The following is a 16,994-nucleotide window of genomic DNA, read 5'->3' on the forward strand; positions in this document are numbered from 1 at the left end:
CTTCTTTTTTTTCCTTCTAACCTCCCTCTCTCCCTTTGTGTTACTCGACTGTTCAGTGCCGGGCGTTGTGTTAAGAACTGGATACACAAGAATGAATTAGACACTTCTTGTTTTTAAGGAATTTAGGATCAGGAGAAGCACATAGGTAATAAGCAAGTACTTCACAAAAATCTGTTGCTTCTATTTTTGATGCCAGGCAGGCCCCTGCTCATGTTCCCGTTTGTAACTTCTCCTCCTTATATTTCCTCTTTCTTTTTCACTGGCTCCTCTGAAATTTTCCACTTTCTAAACTCCCTCTAGAAGCTTGCCCTGGGCCTATTCTCCCTAGGCATGGTCCTTCTGAGAATTTCTGCTGCCTCTTTGGGTTGGCTGACCTGACTGGCTCAGGTGTCCAACCCTTCTCCTGTTAATGATGTCGCCACTCTCTTTCAGTGGAGCTTAAGGCTGTCACCACCTCTTCTCTCTTCTAGCATCCAGCCAATGGCTATGTCTGAATGGTTCTTCCTCTCCAGGGTCTCTCTCATTCAACCTTTCCTCTTCTTGCTCATTCTGTCACTTAACTGAAAACTTCATAGCACTAAGAACTTTCTGCTTTGTTCTTCTCCATGCCTAGAATGTGGACTTCTCCCGTAAACAATCACAATATCCTAGAAACTTGTCTCCCTGTTCCAAAGTTTTTATGTACCAGAACAAACTTTCAAAAGTACCACATTTATTAGCGTTTCACAATATATACAGAGAGCTGGTCTGAATTGCATGGGTCCACTTACATGGGTTTTTTTTTCCCCAATAGTAAATACTACAGTGCTACATAGTATTTCCTGGATGGGTTGGACTCAAGGATGCAGACACACAAATGTGGAAGAACTCAACTGCTTATGCAAAGGGCCAACTATAAGTTTTGCAAGGATTTTCGTCAGTGCAGGAGTCAGCGTGCCTAATTCCTGCATTGTTTAAGGATCAACCGTATATCAAATCGTTATGTTGTACACTTTAAACTAATATAATGTTACATAAAAAAAATGTAAGCTCCTAGTGCCAATTCTAACTTGGGGTGGGTAGGGATGATTCCCTACACCACCAAGTAATTCTCTGATGCCAGCTACGTGTCCTACTGTTCAGCTCAGTTTTGACATTATCTACCTGGAGATAGCGTGAAGTCACATAGTGAAGTCTTACAAGACTGTCCTTCACCACATCTCAGACTCCAGTCGAGAGTCCAAGTTGTTGCCTTTGCCTGAGCTTCTGATGGACTTGCTATGGATTGGAGGTTCCGATGACCTCCTCCTTGGATCTGATTAATTTGCTAGAGCTTCCTGCAGAACTCAGAGAAATAGTCTACTTCCTAGATTACTGGTTTATTATAAAAGAATGTATCTCAGGGACAGTCAGGTAAAAGAAATGCATAGGGCAAGGTGTGGGGAAAGGGCTGGAGCTTCCAAGGTGCAGAGCCTCCATGCCCTCTTCAAGTGCATCCCTCTCTCCAAATCTCCATGTGATGCTCAACCAGGGAGCTGTCTGAACTCCATCCTTTGGGTTTTTATGGAGGCCTCATTACATAGGCATAATGGATTAAATTATTGGTCATTGGTGACTGATTTAATCTCCAGCCCCTCTCCCCTCCTCAGAGGCTGAGGGGTGGAACTGAAATTTCCAACCCTTTAATCACAGGATTTGTTTCCCCTGGCAACCAGCCACTGGTCCTTCCTTCCATGTAGTCCAAAATTTGCCTCAGAAACATAACAAGAAACACCTTGATGACTCTCACCACTTAGGAAATTCCAAGGGTTTTAGGAACTCTGTGCCAGAAATGGGGATGAAGACTAAATATATATTTCTTATTATAAATCACAGTATCACACAATTATATCTCAATAAACCTGGGGAGAAAAATATCACAGCTATCTTGTCATTTCCTTGCCCCCAGTCCTTCACTATCTCTTTGTCAATGGATTAAGTTTGAATTCTTCACCCAGCATTCAGTGCCCCTATGACAGAGTCCAAATATATGTTTCTAGCTTCATCTCCAAGTAGACCCCTATGAATATCCAAAATGACAGTGTATGTCTATAGTTCTTTGGATACTGGATATATTGCCTAGTTGCTGTCCCTGGTTCTTGTACAGCTAAAATATACCACTGCTCCCTGCTACTTGTGAAAATCTTCGCCATCCTTCAAACTCAAAAGTTTTATTCTATGAAGCTGTTCGGGTCTCCTGAGCAGATGTTGTCTTTCCTGCCTTTGATTTCCCAGAGTACTATGAACCTCTTATAGGGTTGTTATCTTACTCTTCTCTGTATAATGGATATTTTCTGCTTCTCTTATCTCCTTGTTAAACTTCAATCTCCTTAGAGATGGTGCCTCTTCTTACTCATACTCTGGGTTTAACAGTGCTTATCATTGAGCCTTCTATAAAGAGGGAGCCAGTACCTATTCTCTCTTTGTTTTGAGTAACAGAATGCTTGTTTTTTTCAGAGTGATAATGTGGCTCACTAAAAATACTTACTCTCCAAATTCCCTTGCAGTCAACTGGCCAAATGGGTCAGTTCTATACAAGGAGTTCAAAGCTGAGGGTTTCCAGCTTTCAGGATAGAGGCACCAACTCCTTTCTGCTTTGTCCTTCTTTGCACCTGTGGACCTGAGAGGGCCATTTGGCCTAGTCTTCTGGTCACTAGATAATAAGCTTCAGGGTGAAGATGAACATGTTTATTCTTTTATTCAACAAATATTTACTGAACACTTACTACAGTGCCAGGCACTATTATAGATGCTTCACAAAGCAGCAGAGCAGAAGGATAGGAAGCATTGAGATCCCAGATGGCATCACTAAACATTGAAACAGCTTTAACTTCCCACCTCCAGACTTCATGAACACCCTTTTCTTTAAGCTACTTTTTCTGTTTTATTATTTTCTTTTATTTTTAGGTGAATGCATTTCTTATTCATACAATGATGTTCAACTACTTTTTTTAAAGCCTAGAATTTTAAGTGAGGCTGACTCAAGTAGTCCTTTTTCATTATCAGAATATGTTTGAATAAGATTGTTCTTATTTCCTTAAATGTTGAGAAGAATTTACTGATGAAGTATCTAGGCCTGGAGTTTGTATTGCTTTAATCACAGATTCAATTTCTTTAATAGATACAAGACTATTGAGATTTCTCTTTTTAGTCATTTTTTATAAATCGTGTTTTTCAAAAAATGTGTCCATTTTATTTAAACTCAAATTTTTTATGTTTATTATGCTTTTAATGTTTGTAGTTAAGTCCCCATTTTTATACTTGATATTAGCAAGTTGTATATCCTTTCTTATTTTTTTCTTGATTAGTCTTTCTTGGGGTTTATCAATTTTTAAAATCTGTTTTCAAATAACCATCTTTTTTTTGCCTTTGTTAATTTTCTGTAGTGTATGTTTGCTTTCTATCTTATTCATTTCTGCTCTTATCTTCTTTTGGGTTTAATTTGATGTACTATTTTTCAGCCTAGTTTCTTGAGAAGGAAGCTTATAGTTTTGATATTTAACCTTTCTTTCTTTCTAATATATGCATTTAAAGTTACATGAAAATGATAAAACACCGATGAAGGAAATCAAAGGTGACACAAACAAATGGAAAACTATGCTGTGTTCATGGACTGGAAGAATTAATATTGTTAAAATGACCATACCACCCAAGGCAATCTACAGATTCAGTGCAATCCCTATCAAAATACCAGTGGCATTTCCTTAGAACTAGAACAAATAATCATAATATTTGTATGGAATCACAAAAGACTTTAAATAACCAAAAAATCTTGAGAAAAAAGAACAAAGCTGGAAGTGTCATGCTGCCTGATTGTGAACTAAATTACAAAGCTACAACCATGAAAACAGTATAGTACTGGGGGGAGGGTATAGCTCAGTGATAGAGTGTGTGTTTAGCATGCAAGAGGTCCTGGTTTCAATCCCTAGCACCTCCATTAAAAAAGTAAACCTTACCTACCTCCCCCCAAAATAAAAACAAAACAAAACAAACAAAAAAACAGTATCGTACTGGCACAAAAGCAGAGACATAGATCAATGGAACAGAATTAAGAGTTTAGAAATGAACCCACACTTATATGGTCAATTAATTTACAACAAAGGAGGAAGAATATACAATGTGGAAAAGACAGCTTCTTCAATAAATGGTCTTGAGAAAATTGGACAGCCATATACAAAAGAATTAAAGTGGGCTACTTACATAAAAATCAAGTCAAAATAGATTGAAGGCTTAAATGTAAGACCTGAAACCATAAAACTTCTAGAAGAAAACATAGGTAGTATGCTCTTTGACATCAGTCTTAGCGATACATTTTTGGATATGACTTCTTATGCAGGGGAAACAAAAGCAAAAATAAACAAATGGGACTACATCAAACTGAAAAGCTTTTGCATATTGAAGGAAACTATCAACAAAATGAAAAAATCTGCCTACTGAATGGGAGAAGATATTTGCAGTTGATATATCTGATAAGGGGTTAATACACAAAATATACAAAAAACTCATATAACTCAACGTCAAAAAAAACAAGCAACCTGATTAAAAAATGGGCAGAGGACCTTAATAAACATTTTGCCAAAGAGGACAGCAGGCACATGAAAAGATGTTTAACATCACTAATCATCAGGGAAATGCAAATCAAAACCACAACGACATATTATCTCACATCTATCAGAAAGGCTATTAGCAAAAACACAATAAATAACAAGTATTGGTGACAATATGGTGAAAAGAGAAGACTTGTGCACTGTTTTTGTGTGTGTGTGTGTGTGTGTGTGTGTGCGCACTGTTGATAGGAATGTAAATTGGTGCAGCCACTAGGGAAAACAGTATGGAATTTCCTTAAAAAACTGAAAATAGAACTACCATACAACCCAGTTTGAACTACTGGGTATGTTCAAAGAAAATGAATGCACTAATTCAAAAAGATATATGCACCCTTATTTTACTGCAACATTATTCACAATAGCTAAGATATAAAAGAAACTTAAGTGTTTATCAACAGATGAATGGATAAAGAAGATATGATACATACATATATGTGTATATATATATATACAAACTCATACATAAATACACACATAATGAAATACTACCCAGCCATAAAAAAGAATGAAATCTTGCCATTTGTGACAACATGGATGAACCTGGAGTATATTATTCTAAGTGAAATAAGTCAGACAGAGAAAGACAAATACTGTGTGATTTCACTTATCCATAGAATCTAAAAAACAAAACAAATAACAGAACAGAAGTAGAGCCATAGATACAGAGAACAAACAGGTGGTTGCCAGATGGGAGGGGGCTGGGTGGATGAGAGAAATAGGTAAGGGAGATTAAGAAATACACACTTCCAGTTGCAAAATAAATGAGTCATGGGTGTGAAATGTAGAGTGTGGGGAACATAGTCAGTAATTATGTAATACATTTATACGGTGACAGATGCTAACTAGGGTTATTGTAGTCATCATTTTGAAACGTATAGAAGTAATGAATCACCATGTTGCGCACCAGGAACTAGTGTAGAGTTGTAGGTCAATTATACTTCAAAAACAAACAAACTCTTCGACATAGAGATCAGTATTGTGGTCACCAGAGGTGGAGGTAGGAGGAGGGGGAATTGGATGAAGGTAGTCAAAAGGTACAGACCTCCAACTATAAGACAAGTAAGTACTGGGGATGTAATGTACAAAGTGATAAATATAATTAACACTGTTGTATGTACATATGGAAGTTGCCAAGAGAGTAAATCCTAAGGGTTCTTGTCACAAGGAAAAATGTTTTTTCTATTTCTTTAATTTTGTATCTATAGGAGAAGATGAATAGTCACTAAACTTATTATGGTAATCATTTCATGATATATGTAAGTCCAATCATGTCAGATCTTTATGCTGTACACCTTATACAGTGCTGTATGTCAACTATAGCTCAATAAAACTGGAAGAAAAAAAATATATGAGGGGAAGATGAGGTGGGAGTAGGAAGATCAGATGGAAAGATTAGTACATGAAAAGAAGGCAAAATAACAGAGATTAGGGAGAATTTCTGGGATGGCTGGAAAGGAGAAACAAAGAAGCCTATGGAAGGAAGTATCATCCAGATGATGAGAATGGTCTGGGGGAAGGTGGCTGCGAAGAGGAATATTAAAGTTAGGCGGACCAACCGAGAGGTTATTGCATTAATCAAGGTGAGTGGTGATGGTGGACTGAACTAAGTAGTAATAAAAATGGAGAGAAGAGACAATTTGGGGAGTTGGTTAAAATACCACGATCATTTTTATCACATACTTTTCTTTTCTAATGGTGATTTTTCTCTCTGGAATGCCTGCTTTGTTCTAGTTTATTGCTTGTTTTAATGTAAGACTTACAGAATGTATTGTTCAGGTCTATGGTGAGTCTCAATTTTACTGAGTATCTGCAGCAGTTGTGGTTAATGCTGTTTCTACCCTTATGTAGTTTCACATAATGGTTGCCTTTCCAGTTAGAAAGGAAACTCCTGAAGAGCAGAGGTCATGTTTTATACTCTCTTGATATAACAGGATGTAACATTTGAAAATTTTGACTAAGGCATGTAAAGTCAATAGATATGTTTTCTAGAGAGGTTCCAGATAAAAATGTAAAATTTCAAAGGATATGTGTCAAAACCGATCACATGATTTACCTACATTGAGTGTCAAAGAATAGGATTGAGAAGAATTTTAAAGAAAATTTCTTTGGAGAGAGCTGGACTGGGATTCTAACTTTCCCCAAAGGGGCAGAATGAGGTACCTTCACCTTATCGTAAACTCAGTGTGAGGGATTTATTAGGAGTCCTTACCGAACTTGATATGAAAGTAGGATACGGAGAAGACCAGAGTCTTCCTCCTGTTTGAGAAACCTAAAAGACATCAGTCTGGTTTGCTTGAGATGGATGAACTGGAGGAGTGTGCATGTCTTATATCAAGGGAATCTCAGGTGAGAAGTTCTCAGAAATTCTTATTTTTCTAAGAATCTGCTGAACAGCTTGTAAGAGTCAGTGTTAGTCACCAGAGTGCAACATCATTTTATTATAGTACCAATTAGGTGAGACTTTTCCTGCCCGTCCTAATCTCTCCTCTCTCTTCAAATACCCTTTGGCCCGGGAAGAAGGGATCACAACTAGGTTAGCAAAATGGAGAAGGGGGGATACGAGGAACAAGAACTCCCCGTCCCCTCCCTTCTGACCCCCTACCCATCAAAAGCCTTATAGGAGGAGGTGGGGAGGAGTTTTAATTCTAAATCCAATTTGAAGTTTTGATTATTGCATGTAATTAATTAGATACTCAATTATGATTTTGAGACTGTGTTTTCAACCTGAAAGGACAGTTGTATTTGTATTACCTGAGTGATCAGAAGAATCATGGGACTTTTGAGTTTTCATCCCAGTCAAAGGAAGAACATTCCTCACAATTAACCTTTAAAGGGAGAGTGTGAAACAATGTAAAGTTGCTTGGTGATCACACCTCTTGAATTCTGTTTGGTAAACTAGCGGTTAAGCTTTGTCATTCCCAGAGGGCTTGCTGGTGCAATCCTGAGCAGTAAAGGGAAAGGCACCATGGTGTGGTATTACTAGCCTTCTGCTATGGCTTAGCTATGCGATTTTGTGAAACACACCTAATTTCTACAAATCATTGTTTCCTAATCTGCAAAATAAAGTGAGCACATACTGCCTTTTTCAGTATGGTTGGCTAGAAAGATCAAATAAGATCGCACACTTGAAAAAGTTCCTAAATTCCAGTAGGTACTCAAAATTAATTAAGTTCTTGATGATTAAGGTAGCTTGACTAGATGGTATTTTGAAAGCTCATAAAACCTCTCCCCTTTGCCCATGGACTGAGCCATCCTAGACCTAATAGCCAAATAAGAACAATTGAAGAAGAAAACTCCAGAGAAAGATATTCCCCAGATCCCCCAGGGCCCCTTCCTATTCCTGACACTGCCAGGATAATCTGTTCTGCCTGAGTATTCTTAATGTTTATCACCACTTATAAAAGCCATTGACAACTTAGCACTAATGAAAGTTTTCTTCCCTCATCAGTTTTTCAGCGCCTTCTCCAACATGAGTGTTGAATTATTGGCCAATTACTTGGAAATGAAACTGAGCCCAAGAGAGTCAGTGAATTACTAAGAAAATCATTTACAGAAGGAGGTAGTGTCAATGGAGAAGTTTGCTTGAAAAAGCATCTTCATTTTTCTCATAGAAAAGCTAGGAAAGAAGAAGAGAGTGTAAGGTAGAGACTGAAGGATGACTTTCCTTGTCAAAAACAAGGAACATAGTTCAAGCGTCTCATGGACAATACAGTATCTGTCTGTGGTTATGGATGGGATCTCCCTGACAAAGCCACTAGGAAACTGGCTGCCGCTAGTTGAAAATGGTTCTAGCAAAGCTTGAATGTGGCGTTGCTCTGTTGTTCAGAATAAAAAAATAGAGGCATTCGTGTAGGAAAAGGGGCCGTAAACTCTAAGGGATGCTTGAATTTCTGCAGGAAACCATTCCTTTTCTACTCCCCAGAGTGTTTCAAATTTCATTTTCAGTTTCTTGAAATCAGTGATGATGGTTTCTACCACCACACCACATCTCTCTGCTTTTCCTCCTGTGAGTAGTGCCATTTAAAAGAATATAAACCATCTCTCTTATTGCTTCCTAGGAGCTTCTGCTCTAAAATGATCCTGGTATTCAAAGACTAGTGAGAGGATAAGTACACTATGTAACAGAGTGGATCAAGGAATGGAAATGATGGTTAGAAAGCTTATTAATTATCCTGTGTTCAGATGTTAAAAGTGTTACACACACACACACACACACACACACACACACACAAGAATGGGGGAGGAGCAGAGGGCAGTACAACTGCTATTTTAGTTGGTGTAGAGATAAGATGTTATCTAAAGCCAAAAGAAAAAATAATGCTCTTTAAGTATAATATTCAAAGTTCTAACAGTAATGAAGAAAGGACTAAAGAATAAGTTAACTCTACAAACTAGGAGGGGTGAGAGAGGATGTAGAATTGAGTTAAAGTCCTTTATATTTTGTGGTGAGCAATCAAAAGATGCTGTCTAAATTCAACAAGTCAAGAAACAGATGTGTAACATATTTTCTTGGTAATGGAAGTGACTATCTTTGGTTATAGACACAAAAGCAGTGGCCTCCCTAGGGGCTGAAGCAAGGCTTCAAGGGGCACCACGGAGCAAAATGTACAGAGGAGGTGGCCTCTGCTCTCTCCCCATCCCGTTCAACTGGAACAATGCTGCTTTTGATCTTTTTTACATCTTGGGTTACAGTGAAATATTTTACTGAAAAAAAAAAAAAAAGATTCCTTGCTTTTAAAATGTTTGGAAAACATCATTTAGGACAAGGTGCATCCGTCAAAAAGATTTGGATTAAAAACCTAAATTTTGGTAGGGCCAAAGAAATTACAGAGAAAGATAAGGGGTTTTATAGTATAATACGTATCCTTTTGATCAGTCCTTTGAAAATAATCCTCTGCCCCTGACGAGTTGCCCCAGAGACCATAATTACCCACATGTTCAGCCACAGAATTCTGCACCAACAGTGACGAGCTCACTAAAGTTTGGCTGGTTTAAATTTGGGTTCTTAGGTCCTAGACTCTGGGATTTGAACTGAGTCAGTATATACTTAGGAGCTAAGGTGTGGCTTTGTCATTTTGCAGGGAGACGATAAAGAAGTAGAAGAAAGCAAAGAGGAGGTGAGAAGGTATTAAAGTGCACCAGAGAGGCAAATGTCCTCTTCTTTGCATTTCACAGTTCCCCATCCCTGATGAAACTATTGGATTCCATTATCCTCGATCTTTCCAATAAAACTTCATTATGTTTGTCAAGTGTGCATGGGTTTCTTTTCCTTGGAACCAAGAAGGAAAGAAATAAAGAGAGAGAGGCTTGATTAAGGTATAAAAGAGAACTCATAGAACTTTGGGGAGAGAATCTAGGATGATCTGAAAGTGAAAGGAGCAGTTAATAAAATTAGGACAAGAGAAATTCAGAGAGGCTCAGATGACTGACATTGAAAAGGCACAGCCCGTGAACACTTGCCCGGTAACTTAGTTGCTGGAGCTCAGAGACCCTGCTGAGATGAGGATCTGGTGACCAGGAAGACCTAAAACCAAAGAGTCTATTAAGGGCATGGATAAAGAAAGACTCTGCTTTCCTAGGGACAGAGAGAACCAAGGGAAGTACCTTACCAGTGGATTGAGGTTAGAAGTCGAGAGAAATAGATAAGGAAGGTGCAGCTACAGGTAGAGCCAGCTGACTGGAAGTGGTGATAGGAAGCCAGGGGTGACTAGCATGGACTGAGTAGTGCTTGAATCTATCAAATTAACTGCATTAAGAAAACTCTTTTTAAGTAACTTACCTAATTTGAACATGGATTTTATCATGACGTTCCTATAAAAACGTAGTGATAAAATAGTTTAGTAAACCAGATGCTGGTGCCACCTGGTTCCATGAATCAGACTTAATTTAACCATCTACAGCTTCCAAGTTTCATCCCCAAACCCATCAAGGTTCTTGGCAGAAGAAGGGTCCCCTGGTTAATAAGCTCTATCCAGGAGGAGCTACAAGGATAAGCAGGAAACATTTGCTCTCCTCACAAGTGCTGCAGCAGAGCGAATTATTGAGGGGGGCGGGGTGCATTATAAAAAGGAATATTGAAGGCATAAAAGACACATCTCAGTATTTCTGTGTATAGGAAAAGTTGCTGCAATACAACACCACGTACCTCTGAGAAATTTTCTTTTTGCCTTCCTGGACTCTCATTTCTCTGGTGATAGTGAAGACACCAGAAGGGCTGGCATGCAATTTCTAAAAGGATCTGGCCCCTGGCCCAAATTCTTGAGATAATTACCTACAATGCAGATTTGTTGATCAGGTACCAAATATTTACCATATTGAGGAAGACCACTGCCTTTTGAGAGGCAGATGTAGAGTAAAACAACATCTTTATTACTTTTAGAAAATCATGAACATAATACATGCTCCTTCATATTCATTAAAACCTAGGGCAGCTTTTCTAATCCATGGATTTATAGAGTCCTGTAAATATCCTACACTAATATCAATCCCGTAAGCACCATAAAGAAACATTTGATTCAACCTTGGAAAAAGGTTTCCCTCCTCTGAATAGAAGAAAAGAAACTCCTTGTATTTCTTACTTGGCTGTCACAGCGTATTTGCACACACCTATTTATTTTAAAGCATTTGCCTTTTGCCCTAAAGGTACATTTTCTTCTGAAATCAGTTTGTTTCCCTCCACACTCTTATTATTTTGACCAATACATGCAGTTGTTCAGCAAAACGTTCAAAAGTGTAGGTGGTGTTGGAGAAATCATACGATTAAATGGATAAACAATCTGTGAAATTGCAATTGTGTGCTATATACTTTTCATATTCCATGTTCTTACCTAGTGCCATGGCTCTTCTAGAAGGATATTTGCATTATTGTTCTTGGGAATAAGAATAGATTAGAATTTGCTGTTATGTAACAGTGATCCATTACTACGTAGTGGCTTTCATGCATCATAACCAGGTTCCAAATGGACTTTGGCTCTGTGGTCCTCACTGTAGAGATAAGACGCCAATCTGTTATACCAAGATTTTGCCTCCTGTGATTCACAGACAACCTGCCTGAGAATTCTATAAATATCCCACACTAATGTCAATTGCATAAGCACTATTAAAGAAACATTCAATTCAACCTTAGAAAAAGGTTTCCCTCATCCCAGATCTACTACATCACAATCTTACCATCCCAGCTATCCACCAGTTTGTTCCCTCTTTGAAGCAGCAGTTCTCAAATGTGTCTGTGTATTGGAAACATCCGAGGAGATTTAAAGCATAATGATGCCTAGTTCCATCTCTAGAGACAATGAGTCAATTGGTCAGTGATGTGGCCTGAGCATCAAAGTATTTGAAATCTCCCTAGGTGATCCTAATATGTAGGCAAGGTTTAGAGTCACTGCTCTAGGGCTCCTTAGACTAGGGGAAGGGAGCCTGATTATTTCAGTGTCACTGCCCTTCATTGCCCTTGGCTATGGGGCTCTCTGAAAGAACTAGTTCAGGGATATATTGATGTGCAAATACCACGGGAAGCACTTAATTTCTCACTCTTAGGAGGAGCAGATTGTTTTCATCTTCCAAAAAAGGTTTCCTTAGCATTAATTATCTTTGCTATTATAGGTCACTCAGCCTCAATCCCCCCTAAAGTTCTACAAGAGATATTAGGAGTAAGAGGATACAAAGAGTTAAGTCTAAGAGGATGGCCTGTTTATAAGCACACTCCAGGCTCCACAGCCTCTGGACTACACACATACCTTACATGATATACTAAGCACAAAATGTAAAGAAATAGTAGGTACACTTTGATATTGTTGACAAAAATTCTTAACTCTTTTGACTCTTCTCCCTTTTCCTCTGCCTCCCTCCAAAGTTCAAAAAGACAAATCCATGGGCCCCTCTTCCAGCTTCTCACTATATTTTCTGCCGTCTTGCCTTGCTTAAGCTTCTCTGTCTTTGAAATGCCTTTCTTCTTATTCTTCCTCCACCTGGCGAACTCATTACATTGTGCAATTTTCCCAAATAGTCCTCCCTCTAAACAGAATTAACTGATTGTTTTTACATGCTTACACCTCATCTCGAACCTATTTTAATGGCAATTCTTACCAAATTGCGTTATAGCCAGTTATTTTCACAACTGTGGTCTCCGCCAGATCAATCCAACGAACATTTAATGAGTGGTCATGAGTGCCAGGCCTTGGGTTAAGCAACACAAAAATGAATCATATTCTCTCTACCTTCCCTGCCTTTTAGGAGCCCAGTCTTCAGTGGGGAAGATAAGTAAATCATTACCATATCCCTGGATAGATGCCATAAAATATAGATCTATAATAAGAAGGAGAATTAAAATTCTAAATGCTTAGGGCTGTTGTTTAAGGTAGAAATAATTTCTGGATGTCAGAATCATCCTCACCTGTAAAGGAAAGCTGCATTACTTGGATAAAAAGTTAACCTTTGCCAAAGTGCTCTTTCAGAAAAGTCTCATCAGTACAGTTGGAGACAATATTCTGGCTATGATTAACTACTTGTCACCTACAAAATGGTTATTGTTATGATGTCATGAGCTGTGTAGAACCCTTCTAAATTTTTGTGCTACCTCCAAAAGGTTGGATAAATTTCTATGATTGCAAGGTATAAATCCCCAGGTATAGGAGGAAAAAAACAAAACAAAACAAAAAACCACTGGGATATGAATTTATTACATCTGAATCTGAACCTAGGCTCTATTGTTTATTAAAGTGGCTAAGTTACTTGTGTTCTCTGAGCATCAATTTCTTTGTAAAATGAGGGTAAAAATAGATGCCTCACATGACTGTATGGATGATTAAGTAAGATGGTGCATGTAAACCACTTAGCACAGTGCCTGGCACATAGAGAGAACTCAGTAAATGTTGGTTTCCTTCTCTGATTTTCCAAAAATTAACAAAGAACAGGTTCGTCAGGTTGGTCCAGGGCCAGAAGGAAAATGCTACAAGGACTTCTGGAGCAGATATCAGTCACTTGCTTCTCCTTTGATCTGGCAAGTAGTACCATTTCACAACTTGCTGAGCTCATCCCATAGCTGAAGAGTTACTTTTCAACCCTGATTCCCTCTCCAAGTTTAGATTCAGGCCACTTGGGTTCAGAGTTTCCTGTGCCCAGGATGAGCAGGATTTGTGGCCTTCCTTCTCCTGTGCTGAGCTCCCAAGGCTGGCAGCCAGAGGAGCTCTCGTGATTTCTTTTATTCAACATCACACAAGGCAGCCTGGAGAGGAGAAAGAAGGTTGTCTCATCGGCAGTTCAGTAAATAACTCAGGGCTGGGCAGAGAGCAAGGACTTGTAAAATGGAAGAGGAAGAGCTTTCTAATTCGTCTCTGGCTCCCCTCAAACACTGAGCAATCTGTTCCTGTTTAAAACAAAAAGCAAAACATGTTTCCTCAAACTGGTTTAAGAGAATAGTGATGACTAAGGCAGTATATTCATTTCAGCTGTCACAGGAGTCATGGATTCCTGGATTTTACAAAAATTCTCCTGTATTTAAAAAAAAATACTGTGGTTCCCTTCCTAGGGATTCTTGAAAAGAAATTCTTTTTTTGGACATTGAGATGTCAGGGGAGCAAGTTCTCAATTCTGAAACGTTTCCTTGTTCATAAGGATTAGAAAAGTTTGTTGAGAAGAACACAAACCTCAAGATGGCTGAGCAAGGTTAAAAAAATTAATAAGAGGACAAATGGAAATTACTTTCACTTGTTCAATAAATAATGTACCTATTGTGTTCCAGGGGTGGACTATAGATACAATTCTGGGTTAACAAAGCTGAACAAGAGGTACCTGACTCCTCTTCTTCCTTAACAGCCTAGGGGGCAGCAGACAAGTAGACACATTACAGTACAGTGTGGTAGAGACCCTGATGGTAGAAGTACAGGGCTGCAAAGGAGAGGACTCAGCGATGCAAAGAATGAGCAGAATTTAGCCAGATGAAGAGATTACGGGTGCAGGGTTCCAGGTAGAGGGAATAGCACATTTTAAGGCTTAGAAATAAGAGTGGAGTGGATTTGAGGAATTACACTCATGGCAGTGTATCTGGATCACAAATGTAGCAGGAGGAGTAGCTGGACATGCAGTTGGCAAGATACCTTTGTCTTCCTTTCAGCAACTTGATGCTGGTAAGGTGTGGATTTAGGATTGAGAGGAAGGTAACCCCCCCTGCAGAGTTTGGCTATTGGCTTGAACCAAAGCCACTTTAACAGAAACTTGCCAAGAGAGGTGTGTAACATGGTTCCTTGTTTCCCATTCCCATTCCTTGTTTCCAAAGGAAATTCAAGGGATGCTGGATGGGGCTAGATTGAGGTATTCCTCAGCCCATTTGCTAAATATCAGAACATCATCTCAAGTCTCAATTCCTGGGATATTGGCATCCTTGGCAGATGCAATCCAGTGTTTAATGTATCAACTAATAAATGGAAGATGAGGGGGACTGTGATGGAAATGGCTCCTATCAGCTTCCTGAGCACTTAGCTGGTGATTGATAATTATCAATTGTCTTTGACTTGTCTGTATGTGTTCAGGGATTAGGAGGCAAGAAGAAAACCAGAATAGATCTTTGGATGATGAGCAACTCAAATGCTGATTAGAACAACTGGACGTGTGGCCATTTTAATACTTGCTACATTAAAAATGCAGCCATGGGATTTTTTTCCATTAAAAATATAATTCTTCCTAGGACACTCACAAATAGTCATCTTAAAAATTGTCATGAAATCAGAAAATCAGAAATACTTCAGGGGTCTTCTGGTCCGACAGCTTTATTTTGGCAAGGAGGCTTTGGAGATGATGTGAACTGGTGCATCGTTTGGCTCCTGCCTCAGGGCTTTTACACTTGCTGTTCCCTCTGTCTCCCAGCTCCACTTTGTTGATCACCTCATTATTAAGGATTCTGCTCAGTATTTATTGAATTCCCTAATTAAAATAGCTTCTGACCAATTTTTCTAAATATGTTTACCTGTTTTATTGCATACACATTTTCTGAATATTTTGTTTTCTTGGTTATTGACTGTCTCTTTCATTAGAATTTAAGTAAGAATTTATCTTAATTATTGCTTTGTCCCCAGCATTTAAAACAGTGCCAGGAAAACAGTAGGACTTAATAAATATATTTTTTAAATTTATGAATGAATGAAACCTAGATCTGCTAGGTTATTGACCTATTACTCCAGCACTTCTCAAATTTTCATGTGCATATGAATCACCTGGATGGAGGTCTTGTAAAAATCCAAATTTGATTGAGAATGTCTTGAATTCTGAGATTGTGCATTTCTGAGAAGGTCTCAGATGATACAACTGATTCAGGCCCATGGACCATATTTCAAATACTCTACTGCAACTGTGCTCCTGAAGCAAGAGTCAACGAAGCTTTGGCAGAACCTTTTTCATAGTCGACTTAAACACATATGATTTAGTCTTAATTTTTTTTCTAAACAAGGAGTAGGGAGTTAAATTGCATTTTTTCCCAATATTTTATTGCAAAAATTTTCAAACATAAAGAAAAGTTGAAAGATTTTTTATAGTGAACCCACCACCTAGACTACACTATTAACATAGAACTACTCTTGCTTTTCACATTTCAATCCAGCTATCATCTTTCTATCCAACCTCAGTCTATACTGTATTCTGATGCATTTCAAAGTGAGTTGCAAACAGCAGTGCACTTCTTCCAAAACACTTCTAAGCTGAATTTTATTTTATTTTTTTGGTAACTTCTTTTTTATTGAAGTATAGTCAGTCTACAATGTTGTGTTACTTTCTGGTGTACAGTATACTGATTCAGTTACATATATATGTAACTGAAAAAAAATATTTAACTGATTCAGTTAATAATATAGATATTTATTTAATATAGTTAAAAATATATGTATTTTTAAGCTGCATATTAAAAAGGGACTCTCTTTCTGGTTGGTGATCAAACTGTGGAGGCTATTCAGGAGAATTCTTTGTGAAGCTGGCCCCACATGTCACTTTTCCTATCCACATTCTTGATCTTTTCCTTCCTGAGGACACTGAAGTTAGTGATCCTAGAAATGTTAGACATATTCCATGTCTTTTGAAGGCATCCCACTATGATTTAAGCCCAAATCAAGTTTGCCTATAGGAATAACTTAAACTGTTCTGCTAAAAGATAGAATAGAAGGAAACAATCGTTTATTTTTGGCTCCTTGGCATTTTTGATACAACTGAATGAAGGGTGCAAAGTTGAGATTTTCCTTTTAGACTAACAACTTCTTGAGGGCAGGGACCATTTCTTAATCATCATTGTATCTCCAGTGCCGAGGACAGTCTTTAGCACACAAAAAATGATAAATGTTTGCTGAAAGGATGACTGAGAAAGAATGAACACTTATAATGTAACAGCAA

The sequence above is a fragment of the Camelus ferus genome, chromosome 6 (genome assembly GCF_009834535.1).
Source record: "Camelus ferus isolate YT-003-E chromosome 6, BCGSAC_Cfer_1.0, whole genome shotgun sequence".
Lineage (NCBI taxonomy): Eukaryota > Metazoa > Chordata > Mammalia > Artiodactyla > Camelidae > Camelus > Camelus ferus.